The sequence below is a fragment of the Vicia villosa genome, linkage group LG5 (genome assembly GCF_029867415.1).
Source record: "Vicia villosa cultivar HV-30 ecotype Madison, WI linkage group LG5, Vvil1.0, whole genome shotgun sequence".
NCBI lineage: Eukaryota > Viridiplantae > Streptophyta > Magnoliopsida > Fabales > Fabaceae > Vicia > Vicia villosa.
The window spans coordinates 87382758-87402321 of NC_081184.1; positions in this window are offsets into that span (position 1 = coordinate 87382758).

Below are 19564 nucleotides of genomic sequence, written 5' to 3' on the forward strand. Positions count from 1 at the left end.
CCAGTGGATCTTATTGTATGGATCATTTGAAGATGATTTAAGTCTTTAATAGATGTCCTGGAGCTTTTTAGGTTTTCCCAAAAGTGATCCCTGATTTCAGTCCTTGATAGGCTCAAAAACCCTAGTCTGGTGACCTGAGTAAACCTGTACTTAGATGACTGAGTGTCTAATCAATCATAGGTGAATATAAAAGTGAAGCTTTTGAGTCCTATGATGGTGTTAGAGACCAATCCTTCTATTCATTGATCCTTTGCCTGAATTTTCTTGTCTTTGAACATCCTTGATTAAATGCCAGATGAAGAAGTGACTGCTCTGGGTACTTGCTTTGACCTGATGAAAATCCTGAAGATATGTCATCTCAGGGGGGTCAAAAATTAGGGTATGACAATTAGGATTTGTCAAAGTGAACCTCCCGGATTGTGGGAAGGTCACTATAATCCTCGAAGCCTGTAGGAAAGAGGGGTATGTATTGTTCTTAGAGGAAGCTTTGAAGTAACTCCAAGGTAGTGTTCATAGTCAAGAAGCTTGGCTAGGGATTTTCATGGAAGTATGTCTTCCAAACTGTTTGTCTGTGTGATCAGAATGCATTGGGGATTAGGTCGTTGCTACAACTCCTGGGACTAGAGAACTGTACAACATTACTGCGGAAATAGGAAGTGGGATGGGGATATTCCATATCTAGAGAGGATCTAGGTAGAAGGGTCATTGGATAGGGATTGAGTGAAGGGTTGTAAACGGGGATGTTTAGCTCTGAATTAATACTGCTGATAGTGGACTTCATTCCTGGTTTGGTATGCCTCAAGAGTAGGTGTGTTTGTCACCGAACTGAGTCAACAATTACTGGTGTCATTTATCTTTTACTTTGGCATAAATTTGTGTATATACCTTGCTAATGTTTCTTGATAGATCACATGTCTCGACATCTCTCTGGACATCTGGATCTGTTACACCAGAATTTCATTTGCCATGACAAAGATAAGAAAATAAAGTAACAAATTGTAAGATAACAGGGCTAGAAATGGTACCTAAATAAAGAGGTGAATCGAAGAAACAATTAAAGGCAAGAAAAACTCGAAGATGATGGTGAATCAGGAAACACATAACCCAGATAGAAAAAGAAGGTGGCAAAATCAAAGGTCACTAGAGCTCAGGGAAGGAGAAAAGGGTTAGTGAGAAGAAGGGTAAGTCTCAGTTTGTAAGAAAGAGCATAAGTTATTTGAGAAACCAAAATAATCTTTATATAGTTGATCAAGATGGATAAATCAACGATCTAAAATGAGAAAAAATGGGAAGATGATAAACAACATTAGGACCTCGCCTCGAAAATACAACGGAACTTTAGTGCACACGTGCATCCTTGGGGAAGCGTCACACCTATCCTTTGAACCTAGGGCCACATGTAAGAAAATTATACGAAACCTCTCAATGATGAGACTAGCATATAATGCGCATGTTCCTCAGATCTTTTCCATTTCTCTGCATAAATATCTCGACATAGATAACTCGACCCATTTTCTTGAAAGGCTTCCCGTATACCATGCCACGACAAGCCTTGAGGACAACTATTCTAAAAAAAATCACATGTGCAATACAATTTAAACCCTATTACCATTCATCATATATAAATCACCATGTGTGTAGTCTAAATGACAATTTTGATCATAATGAGTGTCAAGCATTGATAATGAGTAAACGACCATTTAATTTTTCCTTATATGAAAGTCAAGAATTAAAAAGTGCTCTGGGTTCATCTAGGACTGGAAATGAGACGAGTCGATTCGAACTCGCCTCAGCTCAGTTCGACTCGTTAAGAATTGGCCGAGTTTGAGTTCTTGACGAACTTTTTTTCTGCTCAAACTCGACTCGTTAAGAATTGGCCGAGTTCAAGTTCATCACGAACTTTTTTTCAGCTCAAACTTAACTTGTTAGAAGTTCACGAACATCCCGGTTCAACTCGTTATGTTTATCTTTTTAGGTTCAACTCGCTTATTTCACGGATTTAAGTAGTTTTTTAAAGTATATATATATATATATATATATATATATATATATATATATATATATATATATATATATATATATATATTTGACATTTTAAATTAATATTTTTTAAATAAAAAATATAGAAATAAAATAAAAGTTATAAGATTGAAATTTATACGATGTTAATTTTATTTGTATAATCATTTGTAGAAATATTTTGCTCACTTAAGAATATAAATTATCAATTAAAATCGTTAGATTAAAAGAAAATATGATACTAAGATTTAGATCAAATCTTTAAACCCACTCTTAAAGACAATATAATCTATCTCATGTATAATCGAATTGATTCATGAACCTAACGAGTCGAACTATGTATAGTTCAAATTCAACTTATTTAATTAATGAACTTAGTTTTTAACTCATATGCAACTCATTTGGTTCATGAACCTAGTTTAACAATTTAATTTTCAAATTTAATTTCAAACTATTTTCGAACTAATTTGATTCTCAGTACTTGGTCCATCAATATCCATGTGCATGTTCTGAAATTTGAATAGCTAAAAAGGCCGCCATTTCGATGCTTTGCCAGGTTTGCAGTAACGAATATTAAATGTACACTATTACTAGTACACGCAAAAGAGAAAATAAATGACTTATTTAGTTGCGTTGGAGCTTTATACTTTAATCAATGTTCCCATATGAAGTAGTTCAGTTCCTATCAACTAAATTTTCTACACGCCAAATATGCGTATTATTATACAAATGTTAAAAGCATGATGGAATCCTGAAAAACCATATGGCAAAATCTAAGAACAATGTGTCACAAAAAAGAAATAGAAAAAATAAATCGAAGAAAAAGATGTGTAGTCAGAGTCATATAGTACACGTTAAAACTCCAAAATAAGACGGCAAGACCAAGTATTTGTCTATTAAACAAAAAAATAAGCAAACGGCTGAAGGAAGACCATAGATGTATACTTATGGACTATGGAACATATTGACAGTATCATTGATTTTATTAAAATGGTGATTGGTGCTGGATTTGGAAGGGAGGATCACAGTTCAATTCTCGCAACTGCGATCGGGAGGGGGTTGGATAAAAATTGAGAACTAACAAATATGGCAGTCCAGTCACGATTTAAAAGTATGAAAAAACCGGTTTAAAAGTAGGACAAAACCAGTTTTAAAAAAAATATTAATAGAAGGGATTAAGTTGAGTCTATTTTTATGTGAGAAACTAATTTGACTTGTCTAATGTTTGTGAGGGACCAAAATGGGTCTTCACTCTGATAATTTTTTTGTTAAAATTGAATAAAATATAACTAGACTTTGTTAAAAACTTATTTGGAACAATTTTCCCTCTTTAGAATTGAATTTATTAGATACTGCAGTTATTTTGTTATTTAGTTTATATTGCAATTATTATTTGTTCAAATTTTATTTTGATTTGTATTTTATATTATTTTGTTTTTTGTGATTATTATATTTAAAATTTAAATTTAAAAAATGAACTTGTAAAATTATGAAATTTTGAAATTTGATCGATGTCGTGATTTTTATAGAGATCGAGTCAGTTGGTTAGACTAATTTAATAATTATATAATTCTGTTAGAGAGACCAGTTTATTCAATTGAGTTATTCGGTTTTTCAATTGAATTGTTCAATTTAATCCGATTTAGTCATATAGTTCGATTAGTTACCAAATAATGCGACTAATTAATAAGTAACCCACCTTCATCAATTTGATGACCGGTCTAATTTTTAAAATATTAAGATGAGAAAAATTATATATATATATATATATATATATATATATATATATATATATATATATATATATATATATATATATATATATATATATATATATATATATTCTTGCCAATGCCTTAATTCGATAAAAGATGCTTAACTCGTAATGTTTTGGTCATTCACATGTTACAAAATTCAACATTACTTAGAAATTTGGTGTGGCTATAGCCACAGTTAGCCTAAACATAGACTCGTCCATGCTCACATACAAGCGTATCCTATAGTTTAAGAAGGCGTTTTTTTTTCCCGCCCTAAAGGCACACTATTCAGAAACGTCGCCTATATTATTGTAATGGTTAAATATGTTTAAAGTCTCTCTAAGTTATGCATATTCACTTCCCGTCCCTCTAAATAGTTTTGTAAAGAATGATCCTTCTAATTTTTATGTCCATACTTTTGGTCCCTCACACTAAAAGTGTCATTAATTCAGTCACTAAGTAGTAAATCGTCACCCAATTATCGTTAAAACCGTTGCTAATTCTGTTGTTAATTTGTAAAAGTCATCACTTAGTCGCAGGAGGGACCAAAAATGTGGTTAAATAAGTTTATGAGGACCATTCTTTAACAAAAAATATTTTAAATGGACGAAAAGTGAAAATAACTAACTTTAGAGGGACGACTTAAAACATATTTAACCTTTATAGAATTAGGGGATATTTTTCTATGGCATAAATGCTTAGGCAACATATTTTACATATTGGCTAAAAATGTGTTGCTAGAGACAATAAATGTCATTGTGTGATAAAATTACAATTTTGATAATGAATTGAACTAATCATATATTTAAGTGACTTAACTAAATTTTTATACATTGTTAATTTGATGTTCAACATGTTTAAAAAAATGGATGTTTGTGAAACATTTTTCAAATTTTAATTTCAAAAGTTTGGTAGCAATACAAAAAGTTTAGAAGCATCAATTAATTACGATAACTTAATTGGATTGGTGGAAAGCCAACACAGTCTATCAGTATTATTTTTATCAAACTGAGAGTGAAATGTGCATTCATTTAATAAAAGTTGAGAGAGAGAGAGAGAGAGAGAGAGAGAGAGAGAGAGAGGGGACCCTAATTTCATATGAGGGTGGTCGCATTGCCATTATTTGGTGTTGAGAAACAATGATAGCGAGACATAGGGGATAAGGATTCATGAATTATGGTCAAGTTCAAAGGTTATGACAAGGTTGGGTTTCAAGGAAAAAAACTAGCAGGGTAGATGTTAGTACTGGAAAGGACAACATTAGAGGAAGAGGACATGATTCATATATGTTGAATGTAGTGAAACTTTTCTATTTCAAGAATGTGCTTGAAGATATTTCTCATGATAAACTCATAGGAAATTTTCTTACGTGTAGAATTTTGATTGATGCTTTTCTATCTTATAAGAGGAATGTGAAGGTTTTTTTTTTTTGGAAACAACAAAAGAACTTTTATTAAAAATGAAAACATAAGGCATGAGCCATGCCAATTACAATTGTTATAATAGCCTACTAGCAGGATGACATTTAGAAAATCCTGAGTAGCTACCATCATAAACAACCTCAACCAAAATGTTCCATAATTAGCCAGCCAATACCAGACAATACAATATATCAAACACACCAAAAACTGGAATTCCAGTTATCCTAAACCTGAACAGAATTCAAACAGAACAATGTTTTATGGTTGTCACCATGATAGTTTACTACCCGAAGCCCAGTTCTTGTCAAAAAGTTACTGCAAATGCCGATTGAACGAACCAACACCACCAGAAAAAAGAACAGCTGCATCATTGAAAACTACACAACTCTGATACAGTGACTTGCTGATCAGCTCCAGCTTCAGCTATCCAGATTCCCTGTAATCATAGACCAATACAAATCCTTGGATTTGATCGCCATTGTCTACTACTATTAGTGATATCGGCAAGATGATTAAAGCTCTAAATAATGTTTGGTTTGGTAATTACTGTGGAACCTTATTTTGTAGGTTATATGATTATAACAAGGATAATAACTTTTGATGATGACAACTAATGTCTTCTGATAAGTCAAGCATAAGTGATTAAGTGGATAAACATATTAGGATTTGATTGACTTGACTATTCGATGATGGCGATCAAATGGAATACAAACTCAAGGCTCATCACAAGTGAACCCAAGCAAGTGTCTATAATAGAAAGTATCTGACAAAGTCTTAAAGTTCAAGAAAACCGGACCTTAATTAGTTTGAGTGAATACTCTGTAAAGCGTAAGGGTGTTCTCGTAAAAGGGCATGACTAAATCACACACACACACACAAACATCTTTTCAAACTAATTTTTTTCAAAAAAATAATTTCAAAAATATCTTGAAGTTGTTCTTGGTGAGTTGTGAGTTGTCATAATAGCTATGGACAAAGTTTTGTCTTTGCCAAGTGATTGGCACATTAACCTAATCGATTGGCTGAATTCTAAATTGAGCACTAAGAGATTAGGACAATATCTTAATGATGTGAAATGCCTAAATATATTTTCTTTCCTTTCTGAACTTAAAAATTAATTATTTTTAGGGCATCTAATCGATTTGTACTAGGTGATAATCGATTAACAAGTACTAAAATGCATTAAAATCAATTTGAGTCAACTTCTAGCCTATAAATAGAGATCCATTCCCTCATTTAAAATCATCCAAAACCAAGTTTCATTTCAAACTTCTCACTCTCACTAAGTTTTTAGTCGAAGTGGAAAGTTCTTTTTGCAAGTGAGAAGTTATAATTATGGAAAGATAGATTTGTAAGTTCACCAAGGGACTTTTATCTATACCTTGGTTGAAAATTTTATTAAGGATTGTTTGGGTTAGAAGCTAAAACCTTAAAAAGATTTGATTTGGGGATAGTGTGATCAAACCCTTTTTTAGGTTTAAAGGCTCAAGCCGTGATAAAAGCTTTCATAGGTTCTTGGTTAGCCCGTGGTATAACCAAGTTTAGGTTAAATCTTAGTCTAGTATTAAAATCTTGACAAGGTTCAAGATTAGCCTAGTGTAAAAATCTCTCAGGTTATTGGTTAGCCCGTGGTAAAATCAAGGTTTAAGGTTTGTGAGTTTAGTCCGGTATTAAAAGTTCACAAATTTTTTAGAAGCTTGAAAACTAAGCGCTCTAAGATTCTAGTGGAAAGGATACCAACCTCTTCGATCTTCTGTTTGGAAGAAAGACTCATTGCTTCAGTCTGCTGTCTATTGTTTGGTTGGAAGTCAACCTTAAACTTCATTTTTCCTTGCATAAAAGGGGCGTGAATATAACCTACTAAAAACTCTCATTTTTATTGCATACTCTCAAGATCAATTTTTAGAGACAAAAGTAGGTTTTTTCCTTTGTTTGATCGAACCTCTATTAATAAACATGTTCTCTCTTCTCCCTTAACTCTTTACTTTCAGCGCTTTATATTCTGCTAATTTATTTTTCTGCTACTTAATATTAAAAACATTTCAAAAATGTTTTTAAACTCTGATTTTAATCCGTAAAAACCATGTTATTTCGGAACCACACAATTCACCCCCTCTTGTGTGTGAAGTTAAATGTCCAACAGTTACATGGTATGGGCAAAAAATGCTAAATTAAATAGATTATAAATGGACATGATACACGAATGAGAAATTTGTACATATTGTTATCATGGGCCATGGAATAAGGAGGTTAGGGAAAATTAGGGGGTTAGGGAAGAGAATCCAGGGAAACATGAAGAGGGAGTTTTAAAATTGTATTTAGATATGATGACAAAGAGGAAAAAGGCTCTATCGAATCTTGAAGAGAAAATTGAAGATAATCATGATTTAGCAGGCAGTGACAAAACCTAGAGTAAGTTGAACAATATACCTTAGAATATTGATCATGGGCTAAAAAAGAATGATGGTACCGATGTTTGATTTCAAATCTAGTCCAACATTTATATATGTAGGTTTTATTTCTTTGAGATTCGCCTACATGGGAGGAAATCTAGGGTTGTTGAGTTTCAATAGGACGAAAGAGTCGATAAATCGTAAAACATAGAAAAATCCCCAAAAGGCAAAAAGTAAAAAATTAGAAAATCAGGTACTATACCGAATTGGGTCAAAAATCGAGCGGGCCAAAAATAGGCGGCGGCCTACGACAGGCAGATGACATAATTGCGGTGGCCGAAGATGGGCGTCGGTGGCCATATTCAGGCGGCGGAAACGACCCACAGCGGGTCAGGTCAGTGACGGCAAGTTTCGAGTAGTTTTTTTATTGTGGTGACTGACCGTTCTTGTTTTGATGAGTTTATAGTAGAATTTAATTAAGAGAGTTAAGTTTGATATGTTTTAGAGCTTTCTAATTCTTCTTGCAAATCTTTGATATGTTTTTAGAGAAGAACTATCGTGGTAGTCTTATATTGGAGATATTTATGTTGAGATATATTTCTCATAGAGGAATTATGATGATGACTTTATGTTGGCGATGTAGTGGATTCAGAGAGGAACCGATGATGATTATCTTATTGATATTGTTTGTTTCATTGCATGCATCATGAATATCAGAGATAGATAGGACTTCAATCCAGTGAGGGTTACATATTTAGAAAGGAATCATTGGTTCAGAGAGGGACTAGTGATACGTCTAAGATTTAGAAAGGAATCAGAGACGATGGATCAATCAATAATATAAGTCTGACATTCAAACCTTGGTAACACATGCATTTGGAGGAGAAGAGGAGAATTACATTACATTACATTTGATCCGCTGTCGCGCGCGGATCAAAAACGAGTAGTTTTGAAAAAAACCGTAGAAAGCGACAAGTGACTCGCGTATCGTATCACAAGGATTCTCGTTGATTATTAACCAAAGGTAAATCGATTTAGGGGGGGTTTGGTTTGGTCGAAAAAAATGATTATCAAAAGTGATTCTGAAAATAAGTTAAAACGACAATTCTACTGATTTGGTTACCGACTTATCATTGGTTCAATAAACTTCAATCCCCTAAGCGGATTCTATTCCCCTACCGATTACAACATCAGTTAACAAGCGAAATTGACATTATAAGATTTCATTCCTATTTTCCGAATAAAGCAAACGGATTAAGCACAATCACGAATTAAGCAAACGTGATTCTAACATACACACTTTAACGATTAAGCAACGATAAAGTACGATAAAAGTCAAGGAACATAAATCAATCGGTATAAATCAATAATATTCTATATAACTCGAATTAAGCAAACAAGACATATAGATTAATATCGAAAGAGAAAAGAAATTGGATTAAAGATTAAAAACCTCAAAGTATTGGAAACCGTAACCAGCAAAAATTGCCTTCGGGGATCAGTTCCTCATCATTCGTACCAAGCTTTCAAAATTATTTGGTGAAAAGTAAAAAGTGATAGTAGCTGTACGGCCAGACCTAGACTAGAGAGAATCAAACGGTTTGCAACTCAACTGGGTCAAATACATAACCCAGCCCAATACAAATGACCCAAACTAAATAAAAAACTATTGCTGCAACTTCAAACGCAATTCTGGAAAATATGCGTTATGAATCTGACTTCGACTCTAACATAAGAATTGTAGCTCTTTCTCTTAGCTTTCCGAAGATTACTAGAACGCGTCGATCGGATTCCCGGAGCTCCAGTTATGATCGTTTTCGTGCAGACTATTAAAGCTGAAAATAAAGTGCGAAAATTAAATAAGTGCAAAAATAAAATAAAATATAAAAACATATTAAAACATAAAAATAAATAAAACAAACCGAAGAAATGCTTGAGTACAAACATGGAAGAACGTGCATCAAAATGCACTGATCAAATTCCCCCACACTTGAACTTTTGCACTCCGAGCAAAATGAACAACCAAACAAAGAAGGCACAAATACATCATTAGTTACTCATCCTAGGCTACAAATCTTCTTCGGGTAAGTTTGCATCGACAGATAATAATCTTGCACATAAAGGACATCGTTAGAACACTAACCACATTTATGCAGACATAAGCCTCCTAAATACACAAACCAATTCAAATCATATTATTATACCATAGCCTAACTTACTCATCCTTTTTGCTCTTTTTCATTCAGGCGCAATCACATTAAGCCCGTTATCTCCACACACTTATAGCAAGACGACCGGTTAGTGACTCTGATCCTTTTTTGCAAGGGGTTCTGGTACTTACATGGCATAACCCTTTGTTTACTCAGTTGTAGTTGCGGGGGATCGGACCGTAATCCTCCCTACCAAGTTCAGCACCAGAAACCGCTGAACCAACTAACAAAGAGTCTTTTTCAACTTTTTTTTTTGAGGGTTCCACAACCGTTGGGTTAAGTGACCGGGTGAGGGTCACTACACTTAGAAGGTGCATTCCCTTTTTATTTTTATTTTTTTTCGGAACACTCACTTATATTCATCGACTTCCCTGCGTAAAGTGTGTGAGAGATGGTGCCGACTGCTGAAATAAACTACTCAAGAGCTGTCAGAGAATGAGAATTTAAGGCTAAAACATAATAAAAAATTCAAATCAATTTCCATATGCAGGAGACATACGGTGTTAAAACGATACCGATCTTGTGAATTTTTCCCAAGTCTCCGCAAACTCGACTCAAATCAGTCTGTAGCCTAAAACTTTCAAAATGATGCATATTTATTTTTATTTTTTAAAAACTGAAAACAAAATAAGAAAACAAAAGAAAACAAAACAAAGAATTCCCTCCCCCACACTAAAACAAGCATTGCCCTCAATGAAAAGACATAAATATTAAAGTAAGAGGGAGAGAAAGGAAAGAACACACCCGAGTAGTCATGGAGGATAGGTGATCACATAAGCAGCCTTTTCCAAAGAGAGATCTTCTATATTCTCTTCTTCCAAAGTGGGGCTCTCATTGAGTAGCTTTGGGTAATGCTCATCGTCCTTAAAAAGTGGTTTAGCTCCTTCACCTTTTATTCCAGGATCAAAGAATGTTCTTCTAAAAGTAAAAGTGTCAAATGGGCACGTGAAGGTGCTCTCAGCTTTCACAAAATCAAGGAACCAAAGGTGGGGCTGCCTCACTACTTTTTCTTCATCTTCAAGTGAGATCCTATGCACACACATGGACGAACTAATATCATAAATGTCATCCAAGATCCATCCAATTCCTTTCTTATGCTTCTTCAAAACCTGCAAAAACTTACTTTCTTGATCAAAATAAAGTTTAGAAGAAATTTTAACCGGAGGTTTTTCATTCATCTCTAAATAATCATATCTAAGATTTTCAGGAAGTTGCTTCAGCTCGAGGAAAGGTGGCTGCTCAATGGAATGAGTGCTTGAGGTTGTCAGGATGTCAAGAGTATCAGCTGCATGAACAGCTTCATCGATAAGAACTTCACCTGTAGTAAATATGTTACCCTGTAAGGCAGCATCAATCTCAGCACATACAACACAAATGTTAGTGTCAGTACAATCAGAACATGAGTAAACATCATCAAAATCAGACAGTGATGGAAAATCATATGCAAGCAAATCATTACGAGTATCATCAACATTTTCAGAAAGAGACTCAATTTGAAAAATAGAGTGCTCTTCCAAGGGTTGTTGGTTTGATCCTTGAGCTTGCTGCATGACATTCATCAAAGTGGAAAGTTGTCCAATCTGTGTTTGCAAAGTCTGAAGACTAGAATCTATTTGTTGTTGATACTGGAGATTATTCATAGCCATTTGCTTGACAAGGTCCTCTAGTGAAGGTCCGGAAGATGCAAAAGTGGTAACTTGGGGAGGGAAGAATCTTTCTAAGAACACTTTTTTGAGATCATTCCAGATTGTAACAGAGTTTGGCTCAAGGCAGTATAACCAATCTTTTGCAGCACCTTGAAGTGAGAACGGGAAGACTCTCAGCTTGATATGGTCTTCTGTTATTCCTTTAGGTCTCAATAATGTAGAACAAACAATATGGAATTCCTTTAGATGCTTATGTGGATCCTCACCTGCAAGACCACTAAACCTTGGCAACAAGTGTATTAAACCAGATTTCAATTCAAAGGGAACAACAACATCAGCATGTTCAATATATAAACCATTAGAATTAACATCAAGCGTAACTAGCTTCCTTAGTGTTCTTTGATCAACCATGTTATCAAAATCAAGTTCAGAATCAAAATCAAGTTAAGAATCAAAATCAATTAAGCAATGCAGCAACAAATGCGAAACTGACAACAATGTCTTATAACAGCCATAAACAAATAGAATGAAGGAACACGATTAAAATAAGTTCAGAAAAATATAAAAACACGAAATTTAATCTAATTAGATAAAATACGAATTTTAGGAATTTTTTTGGATTTTTTCGACTCTATAAAAACAGTAAAAAATTCATTAAAAATAGAAAAACGATGAATTTGACAATTTTGGGTCGAATTCCCTTACTCTCCTAGAGTAAGGGAGTATTGATCGCACGATTTTTCTACTTCCAGTAGGCAAAAATGTTTTACAATCGAATACAATTTTTGCAAAAACTGATTTTTTCGACTCTAAACGCGGACTGACCAAAACCGTGAGGAAACTACGGCCTAAACGCACGAACACTAAATCTAAGACTCTAAAATCAGTTAATATTCACAAGAATCCCCGGCAACGGCGCCAATTTGATCCACTGTCGCGCACGGATCAAAAACGAGTATTTTTGAAAACTATAGTTTAGCGGTAACGACAACTCGGATATCGTCTCACAAGGATTCTTAGTTATTACTAACCGACTGAAATTCGAATTAAGGGGGGTTTGGTTTGGTCGAAAAAAATGATTATCAAAAGTGATTCTGAAAATAAGTTAAAGCGACAATTCTACTGATTCGGTTACCGACTTATCATTGGTTCAATAAACTTCAATCCCCTAAGCGGATTCTATTCCCCTACCGATTACAACATCAGTTAACAAGCGAAATTGACATTATAAGATTTCATTCCTATTTTCCGAATAAAGCAAACGGATTAAGCACAATCACGAATTAAGCAAACGTGATTCTAACATACACACTTTAACGATTAAGCAACGATAAAGTACGATAAAAGTCAAGGAACATAAATCAATCGGTATAAATCAATAATATTCTATATAACTCGAATTAAGCAAACAAGACATATAGATTAATATCGAAAGAGAAAAGAAATTGGATTAAAGATTAAAAACCTCAAAGTATTGGAAACCGTAACCAGCAAAAATTGCCTTCGGGGATCAGTTCCTCATCATTCGTACCAAGCTTTCAAAATTATTTGGTGAAAAGTAAAAAGTGATAGTAGCTGTACGGCCAGACCTAGACTAGAGAGAATCAAACGGTTTGCAACTCAACTGGGTCAAATACATAACCCAGCCCAATACAAATGACCCAAACTAAATAAAAAACTATTGCTGCAACTTCAAACGCAATTCTGGAAAATATGCGTTATGAATCTGACTTCGACTCTAACATAAGAATTGTAGCTCTTTCTCTTAGCTTTCCGAAGATTACTAGAACGCGTCGATCGGATTCCCGGAGCTCCAGTTATGATCGTTTTCGTGCAGACTATTAAAGCTGAAAATAAAGTGCGAAAATTAAATAAGTGCAAAAATAAAATAAAATATAAAAACATATTAAAACATAAAAATAAATAAAACAAACCGAAGAAATGCTTGAGTACAAACATGGAAGAACGTGCATCAAAATGCACTGATCAACATTACATTACATACCTGCATTTGTGATTGTTTGTTGTTGTGAATTAATTCATGTGATTGTTGAATAATTTTATTGAGCTATCCTCATTGTTTTATTCACTATTAACATTTATGAATAAATTCTCACCTCCGTTTATTTGTTTATGTTGTTCTTTACGCCTGTGGTGCTGATACTCAAGTCGAGGAGCCTTAGCTGCTGTTATGTTGGAGTATGACATAGATGCCTTCTTCTTTGTTTTTCGCTTTGAGTTATTTAGATTTTTGCGCGTCACTATGATAATGTAACATTGGGACGGGTTATACTTTGTGTTTTGTTTCCGAATAGTTATTGGACTAATTTCTATAGGTTTAGAATTCAGTTGTTTTTTAAATTCCGCTGTTTTATTATATTTTTGAAAAAAATGTAATACACTTTTTAAAAAAATTACTCTAATTACTTTATAAATTACATGTTAGGATTTTGGAATGTTACACTTGTAGCAAAATACTTGGAAGGTTGGTAGGTTAGTGCCGAAATTAACTGTGGAGGTAGTATGTCGTTCATGTGGTAGAGAGACTAGTCTAGAGTTAAATATAGGCGTGTTTAGTTGTGAACCAAAGGTTAAATAATAAAATATAGGCTTTTGATTTTCACCCAAAAGTGTCAATCAAGTAAATCTTTTAAACAAACTCAGAAATTAATATAAATATTAATAGAGGATGTTAATAATATAACTTTAAAAAAAAAGGAAAGTTGCATAATTCTTATAAACAACAAAATAGTGTCTTTTAAGAACATGAGTTTATAAATAAATTGTGATTTACTTATGAAAAATTTTAGATATAATTTTTTGAGGGTGGTTTTTATTATTTTTTAATAAAAATATAATAAATGTATTTAAATATTATTTAAGAGTGAAATATAAAAAAATTGTATATGTAAGCGAAAATTATACACCATATTTTATAGAAATATAATAAAAATCATACTAAAAATTTGTATTTAAATTTTCTCCTTTAAGAAAAAAGTGGCAGCCAAAATCTTTAATTATCAATAAAAAACTGTAATTAATTTTGAAGATACCTAGAAGCTCCCATTACTTATTTCTGTAGGTTGAATTATATTTTTCAACCGGCGAAAAATAATACTACTACTTTTTAATTTAAGTGGCATGCTTACAATTATTTGAGCTAGCTAGTGCCAAGTTGGTGAATTTATGAAAGAAAAATATAATTGTACTATGTTTTAACTGCTAAAAAATAATGCTTATGCACCATAGAACATGTTATTTGGACAAAAAGTAAAGCTTTAACCCTCCATCAATGTGACAGATTATAACTATTACCTAATCATTTATTTTTGAATGAACTAAATTTCTTGGTGGTCTAGTTATGAAAGTCTCTAATAATGACTATTGGATCAATTTGATTTTGTTTAAAAACATGAAGCGGCAGATTGAACAAGATGTTAAATTTAAAATTTATGGTGAAAAAAGTGATCACCTGCAAACTATGATAAGGTAGATTCTCGAACAAAAATTTAAAATAAGTAGAGATTGTAAAAACTGTGTTAATATTTTATTATATTAATTGTTTTTAAAGTGAGTTGAATTTCGAAGATTTATTAGAATTAAGAACTTTTACAAAAATATTTACAGGTTATCTATTAAATGTATTTTTATATTAAGGAGGATTAAGAACTTTTACAAAAATATATAGGATTAAGTATGTTTTGGTCCTTCTAAATATAGTGGTTTTTAACTTTAGTTCCTTTAAATATTTTTTTAAAGAATGGTCCTCTTAAAAATTTTAATTTTAACTTTTGGTCCCTCATGACAAAATCGTAGCTAAAAAGGTATCTAATTTCGTCACTAAATAAAAAATCGTCGCTAAAATCGTCGCTAATTTGTAAAAACTGTCGCTAAATTGTAAGAGGGACCAAAAATTAAAATTAAAATATTTAGGAGGATCATTCTTTGAAGAAAATGTTTAGAGGGACTAAAGTTGAAAACCGCTATTTTTAGAGGACCAAAAACTTATTTAACCCAAATATATATCATATGAATTAACTTCTTAAAAAAAAAATTTATTATATGACTTAAACTATTTTTAAATTAATCATAGTAGTTCTATTAAGTCAATTTATTAGACTTGTCATTTGGATCTTACTTTCATTCGACAATTGGTCAGTCCAAACAGTTGCTCCCAAGACTTCTTGGTTGTTCAATCAATTGGGGAATTTTTTGAAGTCAAAGCAGACATCTCATGCTCAAGTCGACCATACGAAGATGTGGAAAGACCGTGAGGCAGTTGTAAAAGTAGTGGAGAATTAGTATATTTAATGCAGTTTCATCATTAAAATGTTTCTCTGATTTTTTAGACACGTGACCTTAGACTTATAGGATAGGATGTAGTGTTCATCTCTAGGGCTTTTGAGTGTATTCGAGTTCACTTGTATTTTCAAGGTAAAATCGGGTCGTTGATTTTGACCTTACATCCCTTTTTGATCTAATACAATGCTCATTTTCTCTATATAAAGTTTTCCTGGTTCTTTGGGTGACTTTTCCGCCATCTCTTCAAATTGAACATCATCTTCATCTTAGCGTGAGCAATTTTTCATTCCCCTTCAAAAAGATTTGCTTGGGGCGTTTGTTTTCTCTTTGTAATAGGATATTCTTCAGCTTGCATTTAACCTTTATTTTATTCGCTTGCTCTCACCCTTTCCAGGTACCATTCTTATCTTGAACTCATTTATCTGTTTTCAGTTTTTATTTTCACCATGGCTCATGTAAATGATTTCTTCGTAAGGGCAGAAACCCATAATATCTAAGACCTCAGCCTTTAGGTTATATGTTGAAAGTCATCATACGCTTGTCCCCGCGACTGTTCCCTCGATAGCCATTGGAAATACTCTTCTCCATGATCGAACCCCATCAGAGGTGGAGATTGCTGCTTTGAATAAGGCTTCATCCTAATAAGTTACTTCTTCCTGTCGGCTTCCAGGATTTACCTCCGAGAAAATGTACAAATAGGATTCGGAGATGTTAGGCCTTGGTTCATTTTAAACAAGGGCCTCATAAATATAATGTCTCTTTGGATTCTCGTACATCAGAAGAGATTATGATGAAGGAATATCTTGATGCTTTCTATGATGATCTCAGTTATGAAGAGATTATGATGAAGGAAGATATTGACACTTTCTACGAGGATCAAATTCCTACTCCTCATCCGATTGAATTTGGCGTCCCTGCTACTACTCAAACTCCCTCGGTCTACTATGGTCATGATCTGTATTTTGCCGAGATTGCCACCAAAGGGGTTGAAGATCAATTTTTATCTCCTTTTGTTAATAATTAAACTGATTGGGGTGAGGACCACACCCTTCTTTAAGAAGAAAGCTCAGACAAACAGGATTGGCTGTCTAGGGACGCCTCCGTTAGGTTTATTATTGCCATCGCAGGGTCATCTTCTCCTTTGCTCAACTTATCTTCCTTTCTTCCATCCCTGATTCCTCATACATCTCAATAAGCGCTAGTTTTTATACCTAAGGAAGATCTTGTCTGTCTCTATAATCTCTTTGAAGCGGAGAAGATGGTGCTCTTTTTTGAGTGAATTTCTATGCTTATTAGACGTCTTGTATGTTTTTCCTGACTGCTATTAACCGATGTGATGTTTTGAATGTGGATAACTTGGAAGGGAAAATGTGACAGCCGAGAATGAGAAATCCCAACTCAAGAAAAAATGTTGGCTCTTCAGAAAGAAATGGACAAACTAATGTCTCTTCAAGAGGAGGTGAAAGTTTATGAGACCCTTTATTCTCTTATTGCTTGGAACGCTGAGCTTTAATCCTCCTAAGAGGTAGAAAAGAAATCTAGCAAAGAAGCTCCCACCGCTGACATCTCACGTTAAGGAGGATGTGAAGGGTCTTTAAAAGGCGAAGGAGTCCCAGAAGAAGGAGAAAGAGATCAACGAGAGACAATTGACTGTCATGAGGAAGAATGTTGATGAATGACTTGACCTACAGAAATGTGTACGTCGCTTTCGATCTAGCAACCTTTGGATCTATGTGCTTGCATGTATAGTTAAGAAGTGATCCAAGATGGTAAAACTTTTGCAAGTCAACCATTAGCTGCTTAGTTTTGATGATGACAACACTTGAAGTCAAGCAACTGCTTAAGATAGATCAAGAAGTCAAAGATGCACACGATGGTTTATCAATACATCCTTGTGTATCAAGCTAGACATTTGTTTAAAGTCAACACTATAGTCCAACGACTCTCAAGTGAAAACTTAGCGTTTATGATCAACAGTGGTTCAAACTTTTAACTCTCAGATGGTGGTAATCAACAGCGGTGAAAATTTTCCTGATCGTGCCCGTTTGAGTGATCAGTGTCTTACAAAGACACAATGTCATTTTTGAAAGGATTGTGGCTAAATCACACACACACGCACACACAAACATACTAAAATCATTGAGAAGCCTATAATTTTTTAATTAAAATCATCAAAAATATTTTTGGGGCGCGTCTTGCCAATTGATTAGGGGATATTCTGCTTGATTAGGAAATTGTTTTAGAAAACTATTTAATTGATTATATTATATGCCTAACTGATTAGATGATGTCTAATTAAGTCTATAATGGATTATTACAGTATCTTAATGAGTGGCAACGACTTCATATCTAAACTTTCATTTCGGGCCACAAAACTCGATTATTTACATTGTCTAATCGATTAGCCTAATAAGTTAGGTCATCAGGTTCCTCATTGGTTGTTTCTAAATTTACACCATGTATTGGCATATAAATAGATAGCTTCTCTATAAGTTTTTCATATCCACAAAACGTGAAAAACCCGACTTTTCATTTGTTTCACCAGCTCTCTAAATCGTTATTATTTTTCTCACATATTTTAGTCATAGTGCTTTGAGAGTGTTCTTGAGTCTCAGTGAGAATATTGTTTTGGGTGAGGGCATAATTGTAAAATTTCCAATAGTAAAGTTTTTATTGATTAAATAATCCTTCTTTAGGAGGTTATTATTTTGGTTGGGAGCTAAACCATTTAAAACACTCTTATTTATATTTTGGGGGTATAGGTTTAGTCTTTCTATGGTTCGTGAGCACCACCATTTAAAAAGATCTCTTTTGGTTCAAGAAGATCATCTAGTAAAATCTCCATAATGATTCTTGAACTTAGCCCAATATAAAAGCTCTATCGTTTCGAGATCATCTTGGTGTAAAATTTTACTTGGTTTTTTTGAGTCCAGTTCGGTATAAAAACTCAATACTTTTGAGTTTATCTCGGTATAATTCTCGGTTCGGTCCGTGCTTAGCCATTGTAAACCCCGATTTAGTTTGGTGGATAGTCAACTAAAAACTCCATGTTTGTTTGAGATCAACCTGTGCAAAATCTCTATTTGGTTTAAAGATTATCCGCTTCAGTATGTCCAACACGTCCGAACAGTTGGAAGCACTATGCCCCGGCGTTCAGATTCCTCGCTCATAGCTTAACCTGCAAAAGGTGATCTCGAATGGAACTTTGGTGGATGATGAGGTTGGTACTCTTTAGAAATATATTATAATTAAGAAATTAAAAGAGAGAAGAGATGGAAGAAAGACACACCTAGAGAGAGATAAATAAATAATAGATAATATATTTTTAATAGAAAATAAAATGATATTCTAAATAAATTGTACTAAGAACGTTCCATAATTATTTCTTATTATTATTATTATTATTATTATTTTTCACCACCAATATTCCCCTCTCAATTCTAATTGCGGAGGATCGAACTGTAGTCCTCTCTATCAAATTCAGCGCCAATCACCAATGAACCAACTAACGTCCAGTAGTTGTCCCCTAATTTTGTGAGATACAAAAATTAAAATTTTTATTGAGTGCATTGAGTTACTTTTAAATCAAACACAAGACAATTAGAACTGTGTTATCCAGTCCTTTGTTTATTAGTTGAACACACTTTTAAGAGGTGAAATTTCAAACATCCAAGGAATTGTTTGGATGGTTGTTTTGCGTGGGATTTGGAACATGGGAAATGACATCATCTTCAATAGCAGTTTGTGCATCGTGTTCGATCTTATCCAGAATATTAAGTTGCTGACGTGGAGGTGGTCGTTAAAAGAAGATATTTC